The following is a 6,000-nucleotide window of genomic DNA, read 5'->3' on the forward strand; positions in this document are numbered from 1 at the left end:
AATTTATAAGCGCCTTTAAAAACTCTTAAGGACACTACAGCAGGTTCTGTATTTTCTTTTTCTACTTCTTCCTTTCCTTTCATCACTTCGCTACTGTGAAATGTAAATTTCTCCACCACGAGACTAATAAAGGCTAATCCAATCCATATTAGGCTGCTTCTGTCTTCTGGCCACGTGGGGGCAGTATAACACGTACTCGCACTTACACACGCACACACACCTATCTATTCAAATTTCCATTGCTTCATGGGTTACAACAACGCTAAAGTGATGGTATTTCACAATTGATTATCATCTGGTATCAGATTAGCAGATAAAAAGTCACAAGGCATGTTTCCAATGACTCTCTCCTGTAAATATTAAGTTCCTTCATAATGAAGAATCAGGGGTACAGATAATGTGCCCTGTAATACACCTGGCTGTAATGTACGGTTCTAGGAACGAGCATGGTTTTTTAACAACTTTCATCAAGAAAAAGATCACCAGTGTGTCAACATGCAGACAGACAGACAGACAGAAATTCCTGTGAAGGATTCGCGACAGGCACATCGATAAATGCAGGTTGATGGCGCCCCCTTTTGGACATCTAAAGGAGAGCCGAATAGTGCATTCAGCACCAATGGGATGAATGAACCGTTCTTTGCATGAAATGTAAGCATGATTTGAAAGCATCTCAACGGGGGTGAATACGTGGGGGTTAAAGGACAACCGACACCATGTTTTTGTATCCTAACTGACACCAGAAAAACGTTTTATAGCATAGAAAATACCCAAAACAACGCAGGCTGATATTTTTAGTCAAATGAAAAACACCAATAAAAATGACTTAAAGTGTCCAAAAACGACTTCAAAATGAAACCGGAAATGGCCAGTTTCAGAAGGTCCCGCCCCCTTGTTCGTGACGTCACTCCAAGGCGTCTTGACTTGCTCGAGGATCAAAACAATGGCTTCAGATTGGGAGAAGATGCTTTCTTGTTACTCATCCAGCTATGAATATGATTCAAATAGTTCTGAAGAGGAAAGCATACATGTTTGCAATCGATTAAAGAAGTCCTTACGTATCAATTGAGCCATCAATAGTCCAATGTAGCGTCCCAGAAAATGCACAAGATGGAAGATTGGAAATGGGCTGATTTGTCTGCTGAAAATGTGTGTCAACTAGTATCAAATAGTAGTCTTGGTGCAACACACAACAATTCACCGTCGCGTTATTTATGTATTTCCCTTCTAATTTCGCCATCAACATGAAGTTTTCAGACCAAACAAAGTACCCAAAATGCATTGTGTGTTGCTTTCTCGGTCAGGGGCGGTACTTTAGTGACGTCACATCAGGAATCGTCACCAATTCGAAAACAAGACTTCCTGAATATTCAGCGTGAGTCTTAAAGTGTAAAATATAGCTATAAGCCGTAGAATATTTATAAAATACGCTCAGTAGAAATCATTTGAAGTGATTTTACAAATTATGGACACGATTTGTCCGGAGACGTCGGTTGTCTTTCAAATAGCTGTGTAATGTTTGACACCATTCACCAACTAAACAGGTCTTACACCGTGTTTACCAAGCGTCAATAAAGGACATACAAACCACCTCACATTGATAAGTACCACATCAAACAAATACATACGTGCCATAACCGGAAAGGACACAACTCAATGGGTGAAAGTGAGAAAAAAAATACATTTCCAAGCAGGGGTGACTCATTCAAAAAACATCAAAGGGAAGATACACTTCAGATCTAATAATCTGTTTGCAGCAGTCCCGCCTGATGTAAACACAAAAATATGAATAATTCAACAGGGTAGGAAATTATGAAGAACAGTTCAGCGGATAGAAGAGGGAATCTATCTACATTCCACCCTGGGATCTTACCACTGCAACAAGCAAACAAAAACACACCAAAAATAACGGACACACCACAGCTGTGTCCGGTGCCGCCATGGTTGGACATTAGGGATATATAAATGGCGCAAAACGCTATCTACCCAGCTAAACAGAACACAATTGATGAGGAACTAGGTAAAATTAGCGCAGAGAAAGCACTTACAAGGGATCATTCCTCAAAATGGTGAAAGAAGAAGGCTACGTTCCTCATCAAGTGTTTAATGCTGATGAAAACGGCCACTCCATTCCATCAAGCCATCAACGACCATCATAAAGGTAAATAAAACGACTTTATTATACAGTACAGTTTATTTATTTAATTATATTACTGTAGCACATTTATTATACATAGAATAAGGTATATTTTGTGTAGTTTTAAGGCTTATTTAGTTGAAAATGATTTTTTATGCGGACCTGGGAACGGATTATTCTCATTTTAATGGTTTCCTATGGGAAATTATTTTTTGGGGATACACACTTTTCGCCTTACACACTCTGTCTGGGAACCGATTAAGTTCGTAAGCCAATGGTATCACTGTACACACATATGGAGGAGTAAAAGGTTCTTTGGTACAAGTGATACAAAGTTTGTCTACACTGTCGAGTCAGATTTGACACTTTGACAAAAAAATTTAATTTTAGAATGTAATTAATCCATTAATCCATGAATAATTAGTCCATTAATACCTCTATTTTCCAATCCGCTTATCCTTACAAGTCTTGAGGGGAGTGCTGGAGCCTATCCCAGTCGTCTTTGGGCAGTCGACGGGGTACACTCTGAAGTGATTGTCAAGCCAATCGCAGGAAAACACAAACGAATGGTGGCGGACAGTCAAGCCCTGTAAAGCCTTCTCTGCTGGCCTAAAATTATCTGAATCACGGACTGATGTGAATTATATTTTGTCCATGAATTCTTCCTAAATAATTCCAAATTGTCTTTAAGCTTCTTTTCCCCTTTTGCGCTGCTTCCAGATGTGTGTTTTCGTATTGAAGCATTCAACCAATCACATTTCAGCCATCATTTGTTACCAGGGTCATAAATATACCTGGACGCCTTCACAATCACTTCTGCAGGCCCTGTCGATTCAAATGTGTCGATCAAACTGTTGCTCTAACCAATCAGATTTCAAGTTGGCAACTCAAAAAGGGTTAAAAGCGTTGGTTAACCAACGTCAGAGTTTTCGCAAACTATGACTGTATGTGACTAGCCAATCATAGCATCAAAAATCGCGAGTGATAAGTGCATACTGGCCAGATCTAGCACACTGTAAGTTTCATAAGCAAATATATTGTTTTGATTTTAATAGCGGTTTTGTTAATGGATTTGGTTGCAGTTTTACTGTTCAAGCCATTTTCAAGATGGTGACCCCTGAGACAACATTACTTTTACGGGGTCAAATCTTCACATTGTTTTGTACACCAAAAAAAAAAAAAGAACCGAGAGTGCATCACTGTTGGCGGTGAGAGAAAGAATGGAAAACAATTGGAAAAAAAGAGTCCAGTATGACAGCCAAAAAAAAGGAGGTGGTGGGGAAAAGGACGTTGGACTGCTGTGCTAACATGGACAACTCGACCCTCTGCACGTATTCACGCGTATGATTCCTGCATTGTTATTTGAATGAACGACATAAAACAAGCACCAAGCAGATTAGTGGCAGAAACAGGTCACACACACCTAACGAGTTACTTCACGCGGAGAGATTTGCATTCATTATTAATAACGCTCGTCTTGTAACAAAAAAATTGCTTTCTGAAACTACCGCGATATCCCTGCACTCTGCACGCTAATTTTCACCAGCGTTCATAAGCTTTGTTAGCAAAAAAAACAAAAGCGAGCAGTTGGCGTACACATGGCGTAGAACACATGCGGAGAACGTTACCTTTTTCTCCCTGCTGTCTCCTTGCAGGCGGCTGGTGAAGTGAATGAGTTTGTTGTTCAGGGTAGAGAGGTGACGGATGCTGCGTTGCTTAGCAACCATGCGGCCAATGAAATACATGAACAAAAAAGTGCCGTGACTTACACTTCAATCCCACATGCATAACTCACAAGTAAAACCGGGATCACCTGATTGGGTTCATCTGTGTAAACTCTCAGTCGTACTGGAGTGGTCCATCGATGAGAAGGTTTCTTCAGCCGTCATCTGTACTTCTTTGACGGTGTTGGACGTTTCGCTTCTTATCCGAGAAGCTTCGTCAGCAAACTAAAGTCTTACTGGTAGTTTCGGGCCTATATATATATATATATCCCTACTGACCATGCCGAATTCTGCTATGATTGCTCCCTGCTCTCAGGTTCGGGGGAGCAGAGGACTAATCCCTGCGGCTCCACTGATTACTTCTATTGTCCTGATTGACGAATGGCCTGATTGCCCCATTTGCCTTGGTATCACCTCATCAGCATAACTTAGCCTACATTACCTAAGAAGTCTGTTGTAGGAACAATCCAAATTGAACCTCACCCCACCATGGCGATTTAGTGAAGGGTTTTGATGAAAATAGCTTCTTTTACTCCCCTTTCAAACCAACTATTTTCTTTCGCTAAGATTTTAACCTCACTGTCATCAAATGTATAGTTGCTAACTTCTAGGTGCACATGTACTGAAAAATTATCATTTTGACAATGTATTGAATAAACTACTCTTGGTGGTGAAATTTGAGTGAAAATGACAACAACCCTGGCACTGGAATTGACATATTTTTTTCACATCTGGCAGTGAATGAGTTAATTATAAGTACTCCAACACACCCACGACACTTGTGACGATAAAGCAGTATAAAAAATATATTTTATGTCACTGCTTTTTGCATTAAAAACAATTACTACTAAAGTATGTGAGGCCCTATTTCTTGCCTGATCGTTTTCATATGATGATCTTTCAATATTTCAAGATTCCCCCGTGACTCTGCAGAAACAGTCAGTTCTCAAGACAGTTTCAAACTCGTCTGTGAACACTAGCTCACATTCCAATCGAAATACAATTCTAGCATAGAACTTGAACTGGAGTTATTTGACACTGCAGGGACCAGAGGGAGCCATATTTCTGTGGGAACCAGTGCAAATGTGTGGTGGTAGTACAGACCGTTCTCTTGTTTGTTTGAAACTATCACATGAGCGCCACTAACCTGCCAACGAGTGATGTGTCGTTCGCGAACAAACCGGCTCGTAGAGCTGTCTCTTTGATTTGAACAACTGGAGCCGGCTCTTAATAGGGAGCCGCTTATAAATCGGTTAAAGTCGAACGTAAATGGTCAAAATCTGTGATGGAAGACACACAAACACACGCACGCACACGCACACGCGCACATGCGCACACACACACACACACACACACACACACACACACACACACACACACACACACACACACACACACACACACACACACATTCTTGTTTCAATGGTTTAGTAAGGTAAATTTAGAGAATAACTAGTATTAGATTTGAACACTAAATTCCCGCTTCAACTTCTTTAAAATCCGACTTTAAAAACTTCTTTAAAAACAGACTTGAAACTGAAATAACAACAGGAGTGAGGTCTCTGAATGGGTACATTCAAAGTCCTCAGCCCTGTAGTGAATTTGGTTAAAATATCGTTTTACTTTTTGTGGTATGAACTTTTTCCTCTCATTAACCACACACAACACACACACATAAACACCCACAGTGAGTAAAAAGTGTGTGTATCCAAGTGAAATGAAAATACACACCAAAAAAATCATTTTGGGTGAATTTGTGAGGACCTCTCTGAAACTTTAACAGATGCATATATAGACCCTCTAGAAGCCTTTAGAATGAAAAACATGTGAGGACCAGCCAAAAGGTCCTCACTTGTCAAAAATGTCCTCACTATATATGGTATATTATACTATATATTTATACCAGGTATAAAATGTTAGTGGTCCTCACAAGACAAGACATACAAACACAAACACACATACACACACACAGGAAAATCAATAACGTCACATACATTTTTTAAACATGACATACTGTATTGTATATTTTGGTAGTAAATTAATTTAAGCAACAACAAAAAAAAGAAAAACTGAGGAGCGATAAGAGCCAGATCTTTTAAGTGAGCCAAGCCAAAAGAGCCGTTTCTCGATTTGGGAGCA

The 6,000-nt window shown here is 39.9% G+C and overlaps 1 protein-coding gene across 1 annotated transcript in view; it reads right to left on the bottom strand.

The window, feature by feature from the left end:
- Positions 1 to 4,061, bottom strand: part of LOC148902738 (rap1 GTPase-activating protein 1-like) — a 51,367-nt gene extending 47,306 nt beyond the window's left edge. The window contains exon 1 of the mRNA XM_088990018.1: positions 3,766 to 4,061. The gene's annotated coding sequence lies outside the window, so the exon portion shown is untranslated. The remainder of the gene's footprint in view (positions 1 to 3,765) is intronic.
- Between the last annotated feature and the right edge of the window lie 1,939 nt (positions 4,062 to 6,000).

Source organism: Hippocampus bargibanti, linkage group LG01 (genome assembly GCF_051943395.1).
Source record: "Hippocampus bargibanti isolate YZ-2025 linkage group LG01, ASM5194339v1, whole genome shotgun sequence".
NCBI lineage: Eukaryota > Metazoa > Chordata > Actinopteri > Syngnathiformes > Syngnathidae > Hippocampus > Hippocampus bargibanti.